At 48.2% G+C, this 22,868-nt stretch overlaps 1 protein-coding gene and 1 long non-coding RNA gene across 2 annotated transcripts in view; one reads left to right on the top strand and one right to left on the bottom strand.

The window, feature by feature from the left end:
- LOC102067403 (uncharacterized) overlaps positions 1–22,868 on the bottom strand; it is a 249,628-nt gene that overhangs the window by 113,979 nt on the left and 112,781 nt on the right. The window lies entirely within an intron of this gene.
- Positions 16,496–21,291, top strand: LOC141730124 (uncharacterized). Its single transcript, XR_012581572.1, has 3 exons — positions 16,496–16,613; positions 19,301–19,438; positions 20,912–21,291. It is a non-coding gene; the product is annotated as an uncharacterized LOC141730124 (long non-coding RNA).

The raw sequence follows: 22,868 nt of genomic DNA, 5'->3' as shown, positions 1-22,868 counted from the left end.
CCTGACCCACAGTACAGCTTTCTTTCATCCCAGCATGGAAATATAAAAAGTGCATTATCACATCACACAGAGGGCCAGGAGCTTTTTATTTTGGCTGCAAGTGTCCACAGGGCATTGGGGAAGAGGAGAAAAAGAGTATTTTGCAGCAAGCAACCTGGCTACTCAGGCAGGATGGTAGGAAAAGTGTCTGGAAGCTGCTTATTAAGACTTTGGTTGTTCTGCTGAAGCTTCTGACAGAGCTGGCGGGCAGATCCCAGAGCTGTTGATAGTTCCTGGGAAATTTGTCCTTAGTGTCTGAGGTGCCTCTTGAGGCTGCTATGGACCTCCTTCACCAACGAATGGATTGTGATACAACATCCCTTCCTGCTTATGTTTGGGCACTGACAGAGCCTGGACCACTCTGGCTGGAGCTTGGGCTCTGGGCAAGCAAGATTGCAAATGAGAGCAGCTCATGGTCCTCAGCTCTTCCCTGCTGCTGGGACAGACAGACATGGCCATGGGGACAGAATGGAGATGCCCCATCTGCCAGGGCACTAAGAAGGATGTGAGTTTTTCTCTGCCCTGTCACCACCAGTTCTGCCTGGGCTGCATCCTGCAGTGGGCAAAGAGAAATCCAGCATGCCCACTCTGCAGAGGAATGATAGAAACTGTCAGGTTTTCTGAGTAGGATGAACAGGACTACATACAATTTGCCATCAGCTCCCCCAAACAATTGCTGGAGTCCAGCAGGGAGAGAGCCTGGCCACCTTGCTGAAAGCAGCCCCCCAGACCCTGTGATGGTTGCTCCATCTTCCCCACAGGGAACACTGTCCCCAGCTGAGCAGGGGGCTGCAGGACCAGAGCCTGTGGATGGCCTCCTGCCCAAGGAGTGGGCCGAATTTTTTAAATAACAATGTGATCTGCTGGACCAAAGGTGGCCCTGGCTGCAGCAGAAGCTGGAGGAAATATGCCAGCACCAGAGATGGCTGGTTAAGGAATTCATAGAGCAGCATCCTGCACGCCCTCTGTGCCTATGGGCAAGTTGCCAAAATCTTGGTGCCAGTACTGCAGCTTCTCCTCTGGAGCAGTCTGAATTGCTGCTAGCATAGTCCAGGGTAAAGAAGCAAAAAGGACCTTTGCATAATCTCCACAGATGTTTTATTCAGACATGCAGGGAGATGTTCAGGTCCCAGCATCCACACACAGAGGGTCTCACTTTGTCTCCACAGGGGCCTGGGGGCTGACCCTGATCTCGGGCAGTACAAAGATAAGGGGGGCAATCAGGGAATAGGGAAGGTGTGGCTCAGGAACACAGGAACAGACACAGGAACAGGGAAAGGTGCCTATGGGGTCTAACAGCTCTTGAGGGAAACTTCTTGTGTCTCCCTAGACCAGGGAAAGCCTCACCAGGGTCTCCACCATTCCCTGTGTTTTATATTATTAGGAAAGCTTCTCTGAAGGATCAGCTGAATCAACACAAAATGACAAAAACAATCAAAAGCACTCATAAGACAATTGTTCAAAATGCAAACAATTCTGAGTTCCCAACGTGCCAACAGATTTCTTGGAATGTCTTAGATCTGGCAGGAGGGATGCAGGGTTTTCTTAGCACAGTTTATCAGGAAGCTGAGTCACACCTACTGAACCTCTGGTCCATGGCCTTCTCACTGCCATCGTGCAGCAAGGAGGCCCAGAGGCTGCTGTGCTCTGCTCCTGTCAGGGATGAACACAGCGGCTCTGGCCAGTGCCAGCTCCAGCTCCAGCAGCTCACAAGAGGAGACTCCTTCCAGAAGCTCTGCTGGCTCCAGTGTGGCAGACCAACAGAGCCCACTGGAAGCCCCCCTCCATTGCAGACCCCCCCAGCTGCGCCCATCATCACTGCAGAGCAGGAGCTGCCCAGAGGAGCCGTGGCTGGAGCTCATGGCTGTGGCAGGTCCCTGTGCCCAGGGCAGAGCCACAGAACCTCTGCTCCTGCCTGGGACAGGGGCTGCTCACCCTGGTGTCCCACCGAGAGGAGGGGTCCTGGGCCCCAAACTCTGCCCAGCCCTGCAAAAGGCTACCCCACCAGCAGTGCCAGCAAGGTTCCTGCAGCCATTCAGTCAAATCAGAGGAAACAAATGTCTCTGTAGCTGACACAGTCTCTGCACACAGCTGTCTCCCCCTTCTCCTGGTGCCTTTCCCTGGCTCCAGGAAGAGCTGCAGGAAATGCTGTGTGAGCCATGATGATGGAAGAGCTACTGATAAAATCACTGGGGTGATACTTTCAGAGGAGTCATGAATGGAAGACTGACCAACCTTCCAGCCAATGGTATGCCAAAAGTTTCCGTTCTTTAAATAATAGACTGCAATAAATTAGTAAAAAGAAAGATATGGAAACAAATTAAATCTTCCACAGCTGCTGGCTTTCCTCAGGCCCCATAGTCTATGTATTGCTAGACTTACTTCATTTAGGCAGAATATTAACTGCCCTGACTTGTTGGAGACTGACCACAAGGTCTCATCTGTGGTGAGCAGTCACTAAAATTAGCTCAGCAAAGGCATCTTCAGCTGTCCAAGTGTAGCAGAAATACATATTCTCTGCTTCATGGCTGTGTGGCAGCAGCTGCTGGTGTGGATGTGTGAGCGTTGCTTCATGGATTACCCCTGGGAAGGAATTGTGTGCACAGGCAGAGTGTGATGGCTTCGATCTCCTCTAATTACTCCAATCGGATGATGGCCAGAACTTTTAGGCAAAAAGCATTACGAAAGAATAATTTACAATATTCTCCAAACTACTCCTGTGGTTTTGATTTTCTTACTGATTAGGATCAGTGTCTGGCCTCAAGAAATCAGTCCAGAAAGAACAGGCAAAGCTCAGCTTACAAGTTAGGGTGCAAGTCTTTAATCTGCTGTTTTTGCAGCAGGTACAAACAATTTCTCAACGTATTTGCAAAAAAATCTCTTAGTTGTTGCTATGCCTATCCAGAACACGACTCTCTGCTCATTTTATTTTGATTTGGGATCTAAGCATGATTTTTTTCTGGACAGGGAAGTAAGAACCAGCTGCAAATACAGACTACAGGTGTGAATCTATACTGCAGGAACTGAGGTGTATCTTGGAATTAAAGGCAAGAAGTAGATGCCATGGTAAATGTGAATATTTAGTGCTGGCATAGGAGCCTTCTGCTATGCTCCACCAACCCATGGTTCACATTGCTACAAACTCCCTTTCTGGTGTTACAAAGAGTGTTGAAGAGCTGCCTGTAAGTAAAAAAAACAACCAGAATGTTAATTTTTGTTAATATGGCAAACAATGACTATCTAATACTTCAGACCTCATAGAAGTGAGTATTCAGATTTCCACTTAGTACGTGCTGGCAGTTTTAATTTGAAATCAACAAGTTTATCCAAATCAAGTTATCCATAGGAATTAATTTGCTCTATGATCTACCTAAAAATGCCTCATTGTCTGATAAGTTTAGTAGAAATTTGCAACGTCAACAGTCCACAGATTTTCATTTCTTGTTTAGTGGCTATTCTGCAGGAAAGCTTTTACAGACTAATCAGTTTGGATGTAATTAAAATGCCAGTACACTTCTTCTAGCCATTTTGGTATTAGAACAAAACCATATGACTGCACAGCCTTTTAAAAAATATTTTAAAATAAATTTTCAAATCAATAGTCTGAGTAGGATTCAGAAAAAAAACTCTACCAACCTTCAACTCCATTGGAAGATTCCCTTGTAACCTTGTGAATCAACTCTACATTCAGAAGAATAAAAGTCCCAATTTTGGTGGTTAGGAATTGGGGAAGGGTCTTCTTCCTTCTCAGCTCCATGCTGCAGTGCCTTTGGGATGTGGCCTGCTGGCTGTTGTTTGTGCAGCCCTGGTGTTTCTCCATGAGGCAGAAAGTGCAATTGCATTTCCAGCCCAAAGCCCGTGAGGAGTGGGGCGTGCAGAGCTGTGCCAGACCCAGGCCAGCAGCTGTGCCCCCAGAGGGTTTTGGTTCCTGCCCAGGGCAGCTGGTGCATCTCTGCCGTGAGTGCCTGCCCTTCCAGGTGCCCATGGACAGCAGGTGCAGGGTTCTGCACGTGGTGTGGAACAGGGTGGGGATGTCTGCTGGCAACAGAGTGCAGCGGAGAGCAAACAGTCCAGGATGGTCCTGGAGTGTGTGACAGACAACTCCTGACACAGCTGTGACTGAGCCAGTGAGGGAAGGCACTGCTGGGCCTGCTGTTTGTGAGGAGAGAAGGGCTGCTGGGTGACAGGAGGGCTGGAGGCGGCCTTGGGCTCAGTGATCACAAAATGCTTGTGTTTGATTCCCAGAGAAGGAACGAGAGATGTTGGGGAAGTGTTGACCTGCAGCACATTGTGAATTTGTTAAGCTTTAACAGGCAGTGCTTAGTTGTACCTTCCCTCACACCAGTGGTTGATGTGTGCAAGTGGATGTCTTAGCCTTGAGAATAAAGACAGTGGGCCTACTGAGGAGGTAGATGCAATGCATTCAAGGAGAAGAAGGCTCTTAACCATGGGAGGAGAATTTGAGGAACGGGATGTTCACCACATGACCACCAGAGACCCTCAAGAGACCCCTACTGTAAATGTCAGTAATTTTGGGGAAGTGATTTAAACATGTCAAATACTTTGTGAGAATGTTTAGCCTGTGAGTTTGAGCAAAGTAATGAATAGAAGTAATGAAAGTAATGTCTTAGTTCCATGGATGCTAACAAGTGAGTGTGCATGTTTCAGGGAAGTGATTCCTCACACACCCAGCACTGAAATAAAGTAATGTCTATTTTCTCACACTTAGCTGGCAGTGTGGATCGTGCCCTGCTCGGTAACTTTCATTTTGGTCATTCCTATTGAAGCATAAAGAATGGTTGAAATGAAATCTTTTCCAGCTGTTTCCCTTTGGTTTACCAGTTTGAGGGTTAAAATTCTGTGCTGCAGGTGTGCTGGGTGTGTGCAGAGCAGTGCAGCCCCAGACACCCCTTGGCTTGCCCACAAGTTGTCATGCCTTGCTGCCAGGTGTGCCCAGCTGTGGCAGCAGAAGGAGCCCTCAGCGCAGTGGGCACCGTGCCCTGCCCAGCCGGGGCTCTCTGGCACAGAGCAGCAGCAGCGCCAGCACCGTTCAATTGCTCCTGCCTTGGCTTCCCCTGGCACACAGAAGCCTCTGGAAATCAACACCGCCAGTGGCGTTCCCAGCTTGGAGCAGCTGCTGCTGGCGGGCAGATGCTGCCAGTTCGACTGCTGCCAAAGGGCAAGAAAGGCAGAGCAGAGGAAGAGATGTACATACACAGCAGCCCTGGGAACATCCAATAAACATGCAGATATACGGGGTGATTTGTTAGGAATTACTTCAGCTGCTATGCCAATAGTGCTTTCTCTCCTGGTTCTGTACAATGCTTTGGGCCATTTTCTTGGTCTGGTTTCCTTTGCTTGTGTCCCATCTGAGTGCTCAGCTGGGGTACAGGCTGTAGGTGCTTGGGGCACTCTTGGAGTTCCTCCTGGATCCCCTGAACAACAGGGTTTGGCCCATGAGGGGAATTTGTGCTGCTTTGTCACAGAGAGGAACTTCCCAGGCCATTTTGTGTTTGCTGTAGAGAAGGTTGGTAATTGCTTTGCATAAATTCACAGACTAACATGCTTTGTGATGCTTTTCTTTGTCATAATTTGCTTTGTGATATCACGGCATGGTTGCCACATCGTCGCGGTGACATCAGAAGGTTGCCTTGGTGCACGGAAGGCCTCAGTGTCAGAGCAGCCCTAGGGGTTGCTCACATCAGGAGAACCCTCCTGGTTGGAGCATTGGTCAGTGGGTAGTTGCACTCTGACTGACCATTTGTTTTTCTAGTGTTGGAGAAGACTGGCACAGCACTGGGACAATGATCCACCATCTGGCCACAGCAGCTTTTGCTGCTTATGGTGTTTGTTTTTCTGCCTATTAGGTTACACACTTTGCACGTAAGTAGAGTTTTCCCTTCTGCTTAGGTTAGGGTGTATCCTAAGCTGGCTTTTGTATGTCTTCCTGCTGGTGACTGAGTTTCTGATGTTGAAAGAGAAAGAGCATTAGGATGCCACTGGTTTGGTAAAGCTCCTGTCAAGAGGTTCAGCTAAAAAGGGGGTGTCTGTAGCCACAGGGGCAGCATTTGCAGGGGAACCTGCAGGGCTTCCGTTCCCTCCATGGGAGAGTCTGTGGCAGCAGAGTCTGTCATTTCCTCAGTTTGCTGGAGCAAGCAAGACACCTGTGAAAATGTAGACTGGCAGACCTTATTGGAAGGCCTTCTAAAAACTCTGCAGTTGTTCCCAGAATTCAGAAAAAGCTTATTTCTTTTTAAATTTTGTCATGAAAGGGTTTGACTGTCTAACTTGACCTTTTCAAAGGACCTCAAGGAGAGGATTTCAGAAGCTATTTCATGTCTTTGGTAGAACAGGAGCATTGAGTGTTAAAGAACAATTTGCATTTTCTTGGTCATGTTTGTATTCATTTACTGGCAAAACAGGCCAAATTGTAGGCACAAGCAAGAATATTGTCCTGATCTCTTGCTGACTGTGTGAATGAAATGTGTCTGCTGGAGGGATGTTGTGAAACAGGAAATCACCTCTTTTTGGGTTAACTTGTTCTGTGGGATTCAGCAGCCCAGGCAGTATTCTGACAGCATCTGGTTCATTTTCCCTTCCCACTACAGGTCACCTGAAGCATGTATTCTGCAGTGCTGAAGATCCTGAGGTGAGTGATAAAGGAACATCTCATGTTCCTGGTGTTTAAGAATTATAGAGCAAGCTGAGAGCTTGGCCAGCAGCAGTAGAGTGTAGAGGGCCAGCTAGGAAGGCTGAAAGAAAATCTATTTTCATGCCTGAAGAAAAATAACAAAGTCCAAAATGGATATTTTAAATTTCTATATCAGAGCTTTGAAGAATTACAAACTTAATTTTGAAGAGAGAACCTTGCTTGCTGAAGGCAGATAGGGTGGAATATTTACGTAGGAGCAATTTCCTGTACAGTTGAATTAGACCATTTTAATTTAGTCAGAGTCCCTTAGAATTCTATTCCTATCAAACTTTATGATATCTACTTAGAAGATGTCATTGTAGAACAGGAAGGCCATCTTGCAATGGTGCCTGCAGTATCTGAAGTGCAATGGGCACCTCTGTGGCTGGGGAGCTGCGTGGGCCCAAAGGACGCAGGGCTGGCGGCCGTGAGCAGCTGAAGATGAGGCAGCGTGGGGCCAGGGGGCCAAGCAGGCCAAGGGCACGGTGGCTGTGCCAGCAGCAGTGGGGCAGCAGGAGCAGGGCAGTGAGCGTGGCCTGTGCTGGGCAGCGCTGCGGCCACAGCTGGAGTGCTGTGTGCAGCTGTGGGCCCTGGGAAGCAGAAAGTCATGGAGGGGCTGCAGCGTGGGCACAGAAGGACAGGGGAGCTGGGCAAGGGGTGCAGCACAAGGCCAGGGAGGAGGGGCTGAGGGAGCTTTAGCCTGGACAATGGGGGCTCATGAGGGACCTTCAGGCAGACTTCCATAGATCCCTGCCATAGATCCATAGAGCCAATGCTCAGCACAAGGGCTGTTTCCCTGCCAAACAACCCCTTCACTGCATCCAAGTGCTTTAGACACTGGAGTAGGTAACACTTTCATATTTTGTTTGCTTGTTTGTTTGTTTGCTAGATGGAGAAGCCTTGTTTAATTTCTCCTTCTCCAGGGAGCAAGGGAGCTTTTTTTAAGTCTTTCCTGCCCTTTTCCAGCACTGGCAGAAAGACATCACTTTCAGGTTAACGGCTCCTGTGTCTTTTGGCAGCCCAGGGAATCAGTGTGTGTTGTGTTTAGAAACTGAGCAGGAAATCAATGCCCTTGCATTCCAGCTGGTGTTCAGAGATTAGAGGAGCTGGAGGGGCTGGGCTGCATTTCTGACTCCAGCCACTTTAGCCCCATCAGTGTGGTCGAGTCCAAGAGAAGAACTTGCCTGAGCACAGATGCACAAAGAGTGCAGTTCCCAGTGCATTGCTCTGGGTCTGATTGCATTCCATAAGGACCCACCCGCTCCAGATTCCCCAAGAGTGTGGGTTACTGAAGCAACAGGAGAGCAAGTTCAGGATGGCTGCTGATCGGGGCACTGCTACCGAGTGCTGATGTGTGTAGTGACAGAAAGGACAGTATTGATTCAGGGTGACCCCCCGTGGCGAAAAATGAGCTTTGACTCTATGATTTAGAAGGTTAAACAAATGCTTTCTTAGGTTATGCTATATTACACTTAGTACTATATTAAAACTGTACTAAAGAGATACTATACTAAAAAGCTACTAAAGAAAAACTCGTGACTGTTTTCAGACAGTCACAAAACAGCTTTTATCTAATTAGCTAATCAAGCTAAACAACTATCACTAAAATCCAATTAACAAATCACTTTCAGTAAAAAATCACTATAACACATTCTACATGAACTAAACAAAAAGAACAGCCAGTAGAAATAATAATTGTTTTCTCTTCTTCTCTAAGTTTCTCACTGCCTTCCCTTAAAAAAGACCTAGGAGAGAGAACTATATCTCTCTCTGTTCAAAGAATGTAAATACCACAGCACAGTAAAGAGAGATTATAAAAGTGAGATCTGTCTATCTGTCTATTTGAATCTTCCTGGCTCTGCTCCAAAGCAGTGGAAGATGCAAAGCTCACTTAAAGGCATCTCTTCAGGAGAGGAGTAGAGACAAGTTCCACTGACTGATCCTGGGCAGGCAGAGATGTTTCCCCCTCCAGAGATGGTTGTTTCTGCCCCTCCTGTTTTCCTCCTCCAGCCTCTTGTGCCCTGAAGCCTTCTTTTTATCCTTTAAATTTTTGCATGTCCTGAGGGAGTGGAACTATCCCATGCTGTATCTGGGGTCTGGTGACTTTGCTCATACACTCATTACATGACACATGGTTTCCTTCACTGGCATCCCCAGGGTTGTGTAAGTGCATTCGTTAATGGGGCCTTATGAGAAACTCTGTTACTGCTGGTCAGAATTCTCTGTTGACAAAAGAGGGAGAAGAAACACCTTGGTCCTCCTCCATATACTGAGGTGGCCATAGAGGTTCTCTGACTTCCATCAGAGATCTTTTCATGCATCCTCATCTCCTGAATGACCCGGTTTTCTAACAAGAGTGTGGATGTCAGGAAGGAGGAATGCTGGTGCAGGCCTGAAGAGAAGGTGAACCCCAGAAGTGTCTCTCACAAGGAGTGAGCTCACCCAGGAAGCCCCTGCAGAGCCAGGATGGAGCTGTGGGACAGGGCGGGGTGTCAGTCACTGCTGAAAGACAAACAGGACATGGCAGAAGCAGAGGGAGGCCCTCACCAGACCCTTGAGAAATGCCACCCCTTCCCTGTCAGCTGCCTGAGAGGCTGTTGGAGCTTCAGTCCCAGATGGCCCCTGATTGTAGGGCCACGGTCACTTTGGAATCTGTGCCTCCCCTCGGGCAGAGAATGACCCAGGAGAGCAGCAGCACAGTGCTTTGGGAGCGTGTGAGCCCAGCAGCCTTTGAGTCTTGGCCCACAAAGGGCATGTGGGAAGTTGAAACCCATCTTCTCTTGCTTTCTGTGCAGGTGCTTCTAGAGAAAGAGCAGGACCACACTGCTTCATCTGAGATGCCATGCCAGACTCAGGGAGAGCTGTTCCCTGCCCGAGGGCAGGAAGAGCAGCTCAGGCAGCAGGTGGAAGAGCCACAGGAGAATGGCCAGGTAAGCCTGACTGGCCAGGGCACAGAGGGAAGGGCAGGAAGAGGGGCATAAACCAGAGCTCTTGGGACTGAGGAGGCCAGGAGTCCCACAGGCACTGGAAACACAGAGCCTTGCAATCTGCAGAGATCAGCACCAGGACAGGATGGTTACAGTGGAAGCAGAGCTGGGTAGGGAAGCAGAAACAAGGGGCTGAATAAATGTGATTTGGAGGCTAAAATAGGGAAAAGCTGAGCTTGATGGCAGCTCTCAGTCACTTGCTCTGCTTTTGTGTGTACAGAACATCAAGGCAGAGCCACAAGCAGAGCTGCCTGAAGCTCAGAGTGCCATCATGGCAGCAAAGAGGAGGAATGAAGACATCCAAGAGGAGAAGAATCTCCCTATGCAGAGGGGCAATCAACAAAAACAGGTGAATGAAGTAATGTCAGCCACTCCACTCATGAAACTGAGTCCTTTCTGTTGTTCTTTACAGAAAATTGATGAACAGATGCAGACAGAGCTGCAGGAAATTGAGGCTAGGACCAAGGCAAGGAAGAAGAGGCTAGAAGAAAAAATTAAAATCATCAAAGAGAAAATGAATTGCCTCCTTCAGGAGCAAAAGGCTCCAGAAAAGCAAGTGAGTGAAATAGCAATAGGCACTGCAGTCACCCAAGGGGTGGTTTCTGCCTGCCCTGCCTTTCCAGTGCAGAGCAGCAGGGGGGTGGGTGATGCCTCTGAGTGCCATCCTGATGAGACCTCTGTCAGAGCTGCTCTCAAGGACACTTCCTGCTCTGCTGGATCTCAGCTGATGCTCTAGACTGTGGCATTACTCCTCTGGCCATTTAGCCAGCAGTCATCCGAATGAACTCCTGCTGGCTTCTTCCAGGTGACCTTGTTTCTTGAGGTGTTTTTGCAGGTGAACACGGTCACTCACATAGATTTGGAATACGAGCTACAAGCTGTCTGTATCCCTTGTGAATCTGCTCCTGTCCTTTCCTTTACTTTCTTCCCAGTCAATGACTCCTGGCTGACGGGGACAAGCTGTAGTCTCTGACTGCTTTGTTCTGTTTGACTTGAGGTGGAAGTGTCGCCATCCTACCTGGCAGCCTGCAGAGAGTTTCAGCAAATGACGGGCAACCAAGAGCCCTGAGGCTGGCATGAGGCCCAGGAACTGAACCATCCAGAGATGCTGCAGGATAAGCTCATCCCGAGGAAGGTGCAGAAAAAGAGAATTTCATGGCAAGAGGTAGAACATTAGAATGAGGAGCTGCAAATATATCTGCAGACCTAGGAGGGGGAAAGGAGTCTTTGAGAGAAGTGGAGCAGTCGTTGCTGCGGTCATCCTTTAGAACAACAAACTGGCTATGAACTCGAGTAAAACCAGCCTTTGGTTTTGACCATTTGGTTTCACAAGTGGACATCCAAAGCAATTGAATTAAAGAGCTCTGCATGTGGCTGACAGCAGCTTCCTAAGGACTTGCATTTCAAATGGAAATCTCTCTTGCATTTCACGGCAATCTCTGCCACATCTTCCTGACATCAACTCATTTCTTGTCTCAGATCTACACCGACTCTGACACTGAAGCTGCTGCAGAAGCAGCAGTGCCGTCCCAAGGAGCCTTTGCTCTCCAGCTGCAGAATTGGAGCCTGAGCACTTGGTTCACCTCCCGTGCTGACCCAGCTGCTGCTCAGCAACAGGAGATGGCGGGTGACTCCCTGGAGCAGCAGAGTACGTCTGGTATCTTTCTTATCTGAGGGACAGTGTGTTGTGTGCACGTGTCAGCATAGCTGTATCAAAGGGTTCTGCTCAGTTTAGTGTCACAGAAGTGCTGGCAGTGCTCCGAGGCAGCAAGGGAGAGCTCTGGGTGTTCCTGCTGCCTCTGAGGGCAGCTTAGACTGGCTGGAGTTTGCCTGGGCTTCCCTCTCTGCCGAAGGCAGAAGCAGGAATTGTCCCTGGATCAGCAGAAGGCTGTGACTGCTTGAGTCCTAGCCACTGGCAGAAGCCCTGCTGAGATCAGTCTCATCAAGCCCTCACATCAAGCCCTTTGTGATTCTGCAGCACAACCCAATGAATCTGCTTCTTGCCCTTAACAGCTGCCAGTGCTGTGCTCTCAGATAAGATCTGGTAGGGTTGAGAAGAGAGCCCAGTGGATTCTGTCTCTACCATCACCAGTTGGACAAAAAGGGCACTGATCTGTGCCTCGGTGTGGCTGATCTCAAAGCCCATCCTGTTGTGTCCTGAATGGGGGCAACAGCTTGTCCAGGGCTCAGGCTCACTCTGGGTTCTTCCCATCAGTGCCTGTCAGTGCTCATGCCTGGGCTTTGCCAGTCTTGTTGTGGTCGCTGCCCTGCCCCTGAGGGCTGTGGGAATGCAGAGGCTGGAGCCTTCCTTAGCTGGGAGGGTCCCGCTGCTGCCCGGCTGCTGCAGCGCGGAGCTGCCTGAGGCAGCAGCCCCTTCTCTGGGCCGGCTTCTGCCTCGCACAGCCTGGGCTCACAGGAGGGTCAGCATCTCCTCTGGGCAGCTCTCTGTGTCACAGGGGTGCCTGAGGAGCACTGCTGTCCTCTGTGCCCCTGCCTGCTGTACCGAGTTGGAAAGATGGGGACGTGTGCGGTGCCGAGAGGGCGAGTGCAATGGGAGCGACGGATCCGCGCTGTCAGGGTGAAGAGAAGTGGCGCGGTTCTTCACGCGGGGCACGGGCAAGGGCGTCTTTGGGCTCAGCCTGCTCATAAAGGGTGAGGGTCCTGATGCTGGAAGCCCTGTGGGGATTGGTTCTAGCATGAGCTGCTCTGCTTTACAAACACAGAGGCATTCTTCTGGCAAACTGCTGCAAGGTGGAAAAGATGGGAACACTTGGCAATATTCCTCCTGTTCTGAACTTGGCATCTGTTCAGAGGAATTGATTCTAGATGTCCAGGTGCACTTAATCTTAGCAAGTAGGAAACCTTTTCTAAATCTCACAATGTTTATTCCCAAGGAAACAAAGGCACTGTTAGTTCCAGCTCTCCTTAATGTTTCTAGATGACAAACTTACTTGCCTTGCTAGGTATTCTCTTCTGGTCTCAGTCTCCTCTGAATGTATCTCCTGGTGCTTCCCTGTGTGCCTGCTGTCAAGAGGTCTCTCACTTCAAAGGATGCTGGAAATCAGTCTCTGTGCCAGCCACTTGTGCTGTGGGCCTGCTGTTCTTTTCTTGTTGTACCAGTTGCTGTTCCTGTTGATGTTAGCCAGCTGTCCACCAAGAGAGGGCTCAGAGCCCCAGACAGTGGGGCTGCCTTTTGTATCTCCTAGAAGGTGGGATCTCTGCTTTAAAGTGAACATCTTGCATTTTGTTTCTCTCAGGGAGAATGGTGAAGATGGAAAATCCTATTCTAAAATACACTGAACTGGAAAATATTGGCAGTGGGTGAGTCCAAGCAATGTTAATTGTACAAAACTATGCATCAGGTGTTTTGCTGGTGGAATAGGTATCAAGTGTAAAGTCAGGCAAGCTGCAAATGTGTTCAGGCACTGGGCTGAGATTGTCAGTGCTGATCAGAATTTCTAAGTGTACTCAGAAGGCCTTGTCAAAGACATCTCCATGCTTCCAGTGTCCTGCAGGTCTTAGGCATTGACAGCACAGATCTCCTGTGTGGGCTGGCTTTCACTGCAAGATCTAAGTGGCTTCTCCTTTCTCTGCTTCTGTTTTGTTTCTAGGACTTTTGGAGATGTTTTCAAAGCACTCAACACTGCCACAGGAGGAGAGGTAAATGTGAACAGCCCCTGCAGACTCTGCTGCACTCGAGGGCTTTCCCCTCTGGTGTGAGCTGTGGCTGGAGCTTTGGGCAGAGCTGTGCTGAAAAGGCACAGGAAGCACAGACCGGTGCCAGCCCATAAAACACATTTGGGACTTTGTCCTCCTCAGCTGCCGGAAGGAAGGCACGGAGGGCAGCGGTTCCTTTCAGAGAAGGACACGCTCACTCGCTCTCCATTGCTAAAACAAAGGTGGTGCCTTCGAGCACCTCACTGCTCTTTGGGGCTACAGCTTCAGAGTCCTGAGTTCTCATTTCTGGCTGCCAGCAAATCCATCTGAAAGTTACTAGTAGTTCCTTAGCCACTGCAGTTCTGCACTTGGGAACTGCACATAGGGAGAGATCTGCAAGGCGTCCCTGAAAGCCCTAAGCCCTGCCCATAGCCCACGATGTATCCACAGAGTATTAAGGCAAGGATTACTTCTTCTGAATCCCAAATGACGCAGCAGACAGTGTGGTCAGAGGTTTGTGGGTGATAACTGAGACACCGCTGTTACCAAGTGGTCAAGGCAAAATGTCAGAGGTCCACGTGTCCTGTAACTGGCTCCCAAGGGAGCAGAGAAATGGGCTGTTGGAATGTCAGTTCCTAATTACTGCAGTGCCTAATCACAAGGCAGTTTGGCACAGCTCAGCGTTGTCATTGTAAAATCACTCGCTCCATGTGTCTTGTGGTCTCGTGCCACCAACCTCTCAAGTTACTGATTTTCAATGTCATTTTAGGTGGCCATCAAGAAAATACAGCTTCAAGGACTGAGGAAGAACAAACTAAAAGTCGATGAACTCATAGTCATGAAGGTGAACAGGAATCCCAACCTGGTCAGCTGTTTAGACAGGTGAGTTGTGCTTTTGTCCTATGAATGTTTGTTCACGTACTGCAAACTGCAAGGTAAGATCCCACTTTGGTCACTGGCAGAAAATAGAGCTGTAATTATTGGCTAATTATTATTGTTTTTTTCATCTCCAGTGGATGGGAAGAGATTGCATTTTGTCTGCATGAGTCTTTGCTGGCACATGGTATTTGAAAATTGTTCAAAAACCCGGATGAGTCATGTCTTACTAAATCAATGATCTCTATATTCACAGCCACCACTTTGTTTTAGAGCTTGATTTTATTCAAGTGTCTTCTTACATCCAGGTAAACTAACACGGATTTCCCTTGGATTGTTGCCACTGTTTTCCATTGCTATGCATGCCAGGAGGAGTAGGTGCTTTTTTCCAGAAACACCATGCATGACAGGCTTTTTATCTGGGCTGTTACTAAACTGCACATTTTGCTTGCTGCCCATTTAAGACATCTCTTTTTTCGCAGCTGTACCTTTCTCCTTGAGACTGCACAGATGGCAAACAATGCACAGCCCAGAGGGAATGTCTATTCCTTTATTTTTTTTTTTGTCTCAAAGGGATCTGAAAAGAAGAGTGGATCCATCTTTTCCAAACAGCAACCTAGCCATGTACATTCATCTCCATGCCCTTGTGTCCTTCTTTCAGCTACCTTGTGGGTGAGGAACTGTCCCTGGTTATGGAGTACATGGATGGAGGCACTCTGAGCAATGTCATCAGCAAGACCTACTTGTCAGAAGATGAGATGGCAGCCATCAGTCGGGAGGTCAGCAATCCCATCTGTGTTTCCAAGGGCTTGGGCAGCATTGTCTGGGAAACAGGGGCTCAGAGCTGGAGTGATTTCCTGTGCCAAGCTTTGTTTCTGTGTTGCTGGTATGCTATGGGCAAGTAAAAGCATCTCAAGTGAAAGGCCTGCCAGTGCCCCTGCACTCCCTGTGCTCAGTGCCAGTACTCTTATCTCCTGCTGTTGTATTCTCGCTCTGTCTCTTGTATTTGTATTTGCTGTTCTCCACCTTGCCTCTCTAAATGTTTGCCTGGAGTTTGTCTTCACTGCATTCCTTGCCTGTGAAAGCAAAGGTGCTGGTGGCAGGATTTGGAATGATCAGCAAAGAAAAAAGACTCATTTCTCACAGTCCTCAGCTGAAAAGGATAGTAGTGCAGCCAAAATGCTCTTTGCTTCAGGAAGGTGACTGGTGTGATACATCCAAGCCTGTGCTGAGGCCAGCAAGAAAATCTTTGTCATGCAACCTCCCACCCAAAAGTGATCCGCTTCACACCAAAGGGAGGGACTTTTCCTTTCCAAACCCCTCCTTTGTCCTCTGCATGGAAAAAGCACGTCCACTGCAGCAGGAGTCATCCTGGCTGGTTGGCAGGGGACAGCCTACAACAGCAGGTGCTGTTGCTCTTTCAAAAGCTGACGTGCCTTTCCTCAGAAAGGTCCTGCTCTGCAAGTGTTGGAGCAGCAAGCTCTTCCTCTCAGTGGCCATTACTGTTCTGCCATTACTCCCCATTCCCCTGGAGAGGGAATCTTTTAGGTTCTTTGTTTTCTTTCTTGTGGGATGAAATCACATCACTCATTTTTGACCTCCTGTTTCTGTTTTCTCTCTCAGTGCCTGCAAGGACTGCAATTTCTTCATTCAAACCACATCATCCACCAAGATGTGAAGAGCAGAAACATCCTTCTCAGAACTGACGGTTCTGTCAAGCTGGGTCAGTATATTCTTGGTCAGGTGCAGCATTCCAGGGCTGTGGGTGTGGGGCTGCTTGGAGTGACTGCCAGCTCCCCAAAAATGGTGCTGGTGGCAGTGCAGGGACCCCTGCTGCGAGCTGAGGGCACAGTTGCAACGTGCACAGAGGTAGAAGGAGCCACAAGCAGTCAAGAGTGGCCTTGCTCTGTGTGTGTCCCTTCCAGACAGAGGGAGCTGCAATCTAAAGCTTCAGGGGAATGAAGTCCACTACTGTGAGCAGTGTTAAGAATCTGGGTTTTTTTGAAAGTGGCCAATTCCATACTCCATTGGCTAAAGCCCCAAGGAAATTGAGCGTGGACAGTTCTCCAAGAGATTCAACAGCACATTCTTAGTCTGAGAGTGGGGAATTTTTTGCTTGGTTTCCTAATTGGAGCTGGCTTTCATGGTTTGTTGTTTTCTCCACAGCTGACTTTGGCCTCTTTGCTCAGCTCAGCCCTGAGCAGGGCAGACGGAGCTCCGTGGCCGGCACTGCTGGGTGGCTGGCGCCTGAAGTGGTGACAGGTCAACCATGTGGCCCCAAAGTGGACATATGGTCTTTGGGAATCGTGGGCATCGAAATGGTGGAACGAGAAGTTCCTTCCTGGAATGCAACTCCTGTCTTGGTAAGGTGCAAATACTCACTGATCCCACTGTCTTTCTCACCTGTCCCATGCTCTGTGTGCCATTGGACAAAATCCCATTGCCATCTGCTGGCACCACTTCCACCAAGGTGTCATTCTAAAAATGCCCCTGCAACACATCAGCATCTGCTGTAGCTTTGGTTGTATCAGAAAGGGAAGTGGCAGTTCAGAAACCTAACCAGTTCAGAAACCTGCCAGTTTGGCCTCCAGCCACGCCTGATATTTCCCACTTGTTTTTTGAAGAATGTTGGAACTCTGTTTCTGAGGGACAAGAATTTTTCAGTGGAGAGGGTAGACATGTGATAAACATCCTGAGCAATGGAGGTTAGACCTTCCCAGTTTCAATTTTATAGAAAACATAACAAAAAAAGGAAAAATAAAAGTAAGCAAAAAAGAAAAAGAGAAAAAAACCTACTACCTAAGCAATGCTCAAGCAGTTCTCCTTGCTTTTTCATTTTTTAAATACAGCTCTTCCCTTCCATTCTGTAGCATCTTTTCCAAATCCTGTGGATCTTCGAAACTCTCAGGCTTTCAAGTCATCTGTACATTGTTCAGTCATGGATGCGGGTGGCCTGGAGAAGTTTAGGATGTGTTTTTCTCCGACTGCAGTTAGAATTGTTTGCCAAACCCTTGGCTGTTTCTTGGTACTTTAACAAGTTGATGAGCTTGCAGGCAGGTGCCTGGGCTGGGATCCAACATGGGCAGTTGACACCAGTGCTGTGTTTCTTTACCACAGGAGCAGGGCCATCCCTGGCCTGCACAGTTCTAATGACAGGGAGGGCTCCAGCTCCCCACCATGGCCAGTGGCTGAGCTCAGCTAAGAGTCAGGATAAAACCCTCTTTGTCACCTCTGGTGATGTGGGAAAAGGACAGAAAGCCCCATAAATTATTTGCACACAAGGGGAGTGCATTGCCATTTCCAGCTTTGAAATTCTCCTTTGGCTTAAAGAGGATAATAGCAAAGTCTCTTTGGTCACCATCTATTTCAGTGCCACGAGCACAGAGTTATCATGACAGTGGTGGGCATTTTTATGGAGACTCCAAGGCCTCTTGCCATTGTTATTTTTGTCTATTTGAGATGGATTCTGCAAGTTGAGGTTTGAATACTTCCAAGTTGGTGTCTTATGTTTCTAAATACCATCTTGTAAAAGCAGAATGAGCTCTCTCTCTCCCTCTGACTTGTCAGTGCGTTAGAGCTTGGTTCCACATGAACCACACTGGATAATGATCAGCCGATGTCTTGCTAATCTACACTGTAATTCCTTGGCTTGAGGAGTATCAGAAAGATCTGCTGAGCTCCATGGACACTGTCAGCTGCATGGAAGTGAGCATCCTTGGCCTTGCTGAAGAAACTGGAGCTCAGCTTAGGTTAGATGCTCTTGAGCAGGAGAAAGGCTGGAATCCTCAGGAGTTTCCAGAGGCCTGCATGCCCAGAGGGACTGAGTTCTGGGGAGCAGCTGGATGTTTCTGCACATCATGGAAAGGGATTGCCAGACAGCTCAAGCCTCACCCCAGGCAAACACTCCCCAGCTCTTCTCAGGCAACATTTGCTTTGGGTTTCAAGTTGTTCCCACTTGTCTGTCTGTGAAGATGTGCCTAAAACCACAAGGCAAGCCTCTCAGAACTGGTGTTACATTTCCAGAAATGAAGAAAGGAAGCCCAAACACAAGAAAGTTACTAAGGCACTGATTTTTAGAGAGGAACTTAACCCCCTGTGCAGTTTCTTCTCACTGGGAAACATGCCTGGAACCTGGGCATGAGGGTGTAAAGCCCACAGAGTCTCTTCTGCTTCTTGTGCAGTGCTGCTGAAACACTCAGTGACCGTGTTTCTCTCCTAGCCCAAAGCAACATTCTGCACATCACCAAGCCAGAGCCTGGGGATGTGGAGAGCCTGCCAAAACCTCCCATTTGTTTCCTGGCACTTTCTGCGATGGGCCTACCATTCATGCATTGACTTGGGTAGCCAAATGAGTAGAGGGTGACCGTAAGGATGGAACCTCTCCTTCTGATTTGACTATGAAAAGTTTTTCTTTTCCATATAAGGAAAGCAGAAATTGTCAGACTGCTGAGAGACAGAGCTGCAGGTGGCTCCTGTGTGTCCCAGCAGGCGTTTTCATCCCAGTACATTTGTGCATGCATCTTAATGTGTCTGTGTTGAAGATGAGATTCCCAATGTTTGTTTCCTTACCTGAGGAATACCTGGTGGATTTCCTTTCTTTCCTTCCAATTCCCATTGTTTTCAAGAACAAAGCAAAAAGCTTGATTCGTTTTGTTTTATGGCAGCTGTGCTTAAGGGACCAAGAAGCACTGCAGAGATACTTTTCATATCCTAACCCTTGGATACAGTAGAGTCAGTATAGCAAAGTCCTTCTTCCAAAAAGCCCCTCAAGCTGATATGAATCCTCAGGGAAGGAATGTGCTTGTGCTGATGTAGTTCCCACTAACTAGGTCAGGCAATGAAATCAGCTGCCAAGGCAAAATCTGCAGGACAGTGGGAAAGCTGTGGCTGCATCAGGGTTTGGGTTTTTGGTTGGTAAAGGAAAGTCATCTCTGGGTCTTTGCCAGGGCAGAAAGTGCCACTGCAGAGTGGAGCTTAATCAATGGGATCTGGGAGAGCAGTGACAGATGGGAAAGAAGCAGGTGGAGCCTGGTGTCTCCTTTTTCCCCAGCCTCAACTCCTGATAGCCACAGGAGGAAAACAAAAGCTGCAGCAGCCCAACTTATTTTCATCCTGCCTGCATGACTTCCTGAGCTGCTGCCTGCAGAGAGACGAGGCGCGGCGCTGGTCTGCCAAGGAGCTCCTGCAGGTAAAATGTGAAGGGGCTGCAGGTGAAACAGGCTCTGAGCGATGGGCTCCTCCTCCACTCAAGTCCAAGGCAGCAGATGAGCTCCCTTCCTCCTCACCTCCATTCTTGGTGCTCTTCAAATGAAAACAGTGAGGAATCCTAGACTGGGCTGGGTGGCAGGGCCCTGTAAAGGTCCTGTGGTGCAAGTGTCCTTCAATGAGCAGGGACATCTTTAAAGAGATCAAGTTCCTCAGAGCCCTTTGCCACTGGAGCCAGAATGGTTGGAGGGATGGGGCACCTACAAGCTCTTGGGGCAAGCTGTGCCAGGGTTCCACCATGCTCCAAGAAAATAAGCTCTTCCTTAGACCTACTCTGATTAGATACCCTTTGTGTTTAATAATATTTGTGCATATCCTATTGTAACTGGCCCTGTTAAAAAAGATGTCCCCCGCTTTCTTCAAAGCAACTCTGAAATCTTGGAAAGTGGCAATAAAGTCTCCCTGGGGCCTGTTCTTCACAAAACTGAATAACTCCAGCTCCCTCTGCATTTCCTGAGAGGAGAGGCGCTCTGTCCTCTGACTGTTTCTGTCGCCTTCTTTTGTAATTTGGTGGAGGGCTCAGTTTTCTCTAATGGCAAAAGAATTGAAGTAGAGCAATGCAGGGTACAGAGACATGAAATGGTGGTGGAGGAACCCAAGGAAGCCAGTCCCAGCTGAGCAGTCAGAGATTTGGCTGTGGGCAGGAGGGGCTGTGGGGGGCTCACTCTGAGGGGCCCTGGTTTGTGCCCCCCAGCCCACCCTTAGAGGTTTCTGCCACACAAACAAGGACAGCTGGGAGGGACTTGTCCCAGCCCCATCTGCTGCCTGGCACGCTCAAGCAGACAGGAACTGTGCCAGGGTTACTGCCAGGTTGTGTGGCAGAGAGGGAACTGCAGGGCCCAGTGCCACTGGGCTGGCCCTGATGGGAAGGAAGGAGCCATCCAGCACACAAGGGGCAGGGCATGGAAAGGCAGACACTGCTTTCTGTCCCTGTGGGAATCAGCACAGTGCCTGTCTTTCAAAGGCAGGGACCCATATGAGCCATTGGAGTTTCCTGAAAGGAAGAAAACCCAGGGACAGGAAGCACCATTTCTAGAGCACTGGCGGGGCAAAAATCCCAACAAGATAAAGAAACCTGAATAAATGGATGAGTGGGATTCTGGGCCAGGTTTGCCTGTGATGGCAGGGTCCTGCACATGACTGCTGGGTAGCAGATGGTCCCACTGCTCCTCTTTCTGGGTCTTTTTAGGACCCAGAGTAATCCTGATTGAGCCTGTGAAGCACTGAGCTTGGAAAGTAATGGCTCACTGTTCACTGTTCTTTGTCTTTTTGTTGTTTGGTTTGTTGTTTGTTTTTGGTTTATTTGTTTTGTTTTGGTTTTGGGGTTTTTGTTTGTGTTTTGTTTTCTTTTTTGTTTTTGTTTTTGTATTCGTTTTTTGGGTTTTTTTGTGAACAGCATCCATTTGTAACATCAGCCGAGGCTGCATCCACCCTGGCACCACTCATCATCTCAGTGAAGAGGAGGATGGAGAAGCAAACAGTGCTATAATCACATCAGGACCATTTTCTCCATAGCCATCTTAGAGAGTAGGATTGTAGAGTAGGAGTGTAGAGTAGGATTTAGAGTAGGATTTAGAGTAGGACTATGTGGAGAAAAGAAAAAAGACTCTGCACAATCCACTGTGAATCAAGGAGAAGCCATTTATTGTGCTTCTAAACATAGTTTATAATTAGTTCCTATCCTATAGCTTTCTGTAGTCATGCATTGTTTGGTTGCATCTTTTTCTTAATCCAATTGGTAGATGCTGTAAGGGTCATTTTATTTGTGTTGCTACCCCTTTGTCAGCAACTCTTCTGCTTCTTCTTTCTGCTCACAACATCACCTTTTTATCCACAACGTTGAATGCAGCTTTATTAAAAACCTGACTTAGTCCTAGAAGGTTAGTTAGTTTAGTTAGCTCCAGAAGGTTAGGCTGGTTCATTTAGTGCCTGTCCATTTTTCTGTAAAAACCACCCTAGAGGATTATAGAGTAGGATTGTAAATAAATAAAGTTTCTGAAACTTTAACTCATCTGGAAGAATCCTTTCTTTCTCACCCTGTGAACAAGCTAAGCATTTCCTTCTGAGTTGTCAGCTGTCTCTTAAAGGTGCAATGGCTTCTTTGGTGTTGTGAAAAGTACATATTGCAGGACAGGTTCTTCACAGATAATAAAATTTATATATGCATATATATATAAATTAATATACTGTATGTGTTATGTTGTCTTAGTTAGTAGTACTGTATTTTTTTAAGTACTGTGTTATGTTGCGGTGCAATGTCATGGTTTGCCTCAGATACCCCAGGTTCCTCCCTGATAATTCCCTTCCAGGTGTGTCAATCATCCCTCCTTTCCACACCCTGACCCCTGCTGAGCACTGTCTGTCAATCCTGGCATTCCAGAAGGGCGGCGAGTGATTGGCAGAATTCCAAAGATGCCCTCCCCTCCTGGAAGGACATTGGGCCATCCAGGTATCCTCTGTCCCTTGACACTTCCCTGCCCCGTACCTGGTTGGTGATCCCCATGTTCCTTCCCTCCCCCTCTGCCCCGGGTAAAAGGGTGAGCAAACCATGCAGCTGGGAGTTCTCCTGGAGCCCTTGCTGGATTCAGAGGCCTGTGGGCCAGGAATAAAGCTCTGGATAGAAACCCTCCATCAGAACCAACTCCTTTCCTTCACCTCGTCTTAAAGCGTCTCCACCAAAGGTAAACCTGAGCTCCTGAATGCCTGGACTTGCCTCCAAGCGCCCAGCTGCAGCATCCAGCTGGCCAAAAGTGTCTCTGGGGTAAAATTCCACAGTTGCCGCTATTTGGTCAAGCAGCAAAGGCCAGACAAGCTCATGTATGTCCCGTCCAGCTATATTGATAATTATTTCAGTGCTAAATATAGTTTTAGGTCATAAGATTATGTAAAATAGAAACTATGTAATGTAAGATACTTTTTTAACTAGCTCAAGAAAGGGATGGGGTAATCAAGAAATTCTTTGCCCAGAGATGACAGCAACAGGACACCAAAAGCCCCAAGGGAAGAATTCTTGCGTCCTTATTGGAAAAGACCAACTTTCTTCCACCTCCTTCCCAACTTTGACGAGCCAACAGGATTAAGGGGGAGAACTTGACCATAAGCAGAGAACAACCTTTGTTTGAAAAGAATTTATGCCTCATGTATGAGATATATGAATATGCAACAGGCTATTGCTTTTAAGGGCTAATCCTTTGTTAGCGTGTGTGCTTTCGGGGCATAATTGCCCAGGAGGCACCAGGACTGTCCGTATGTCTTTGTTTTTATTGTCCCTTACTGTTCTTACTCTGATTGTCCAAATTCTTATTATTCTAACTTCTATTACTATCTTAATAACCATTTTATTGCTACTAAAC

Source organism: Zonotrichia albicollis, chromosome 9, assembly GCF_047830755.1.
Source record: "Zonotrichia albicollis isolate bZonAlb1 chromosome 9, bZonAlb1.hap1, whole genome shotgun sequence".
NCBI lineage: Eukaryota > Metazoa > Chordata > Aves > Passeriformes > Passerellidae > Zonotrichia > Zonotrichia albicollis.
This window is presented reverse-complemented; position numbering and strand designations above follow the sequence as displayed.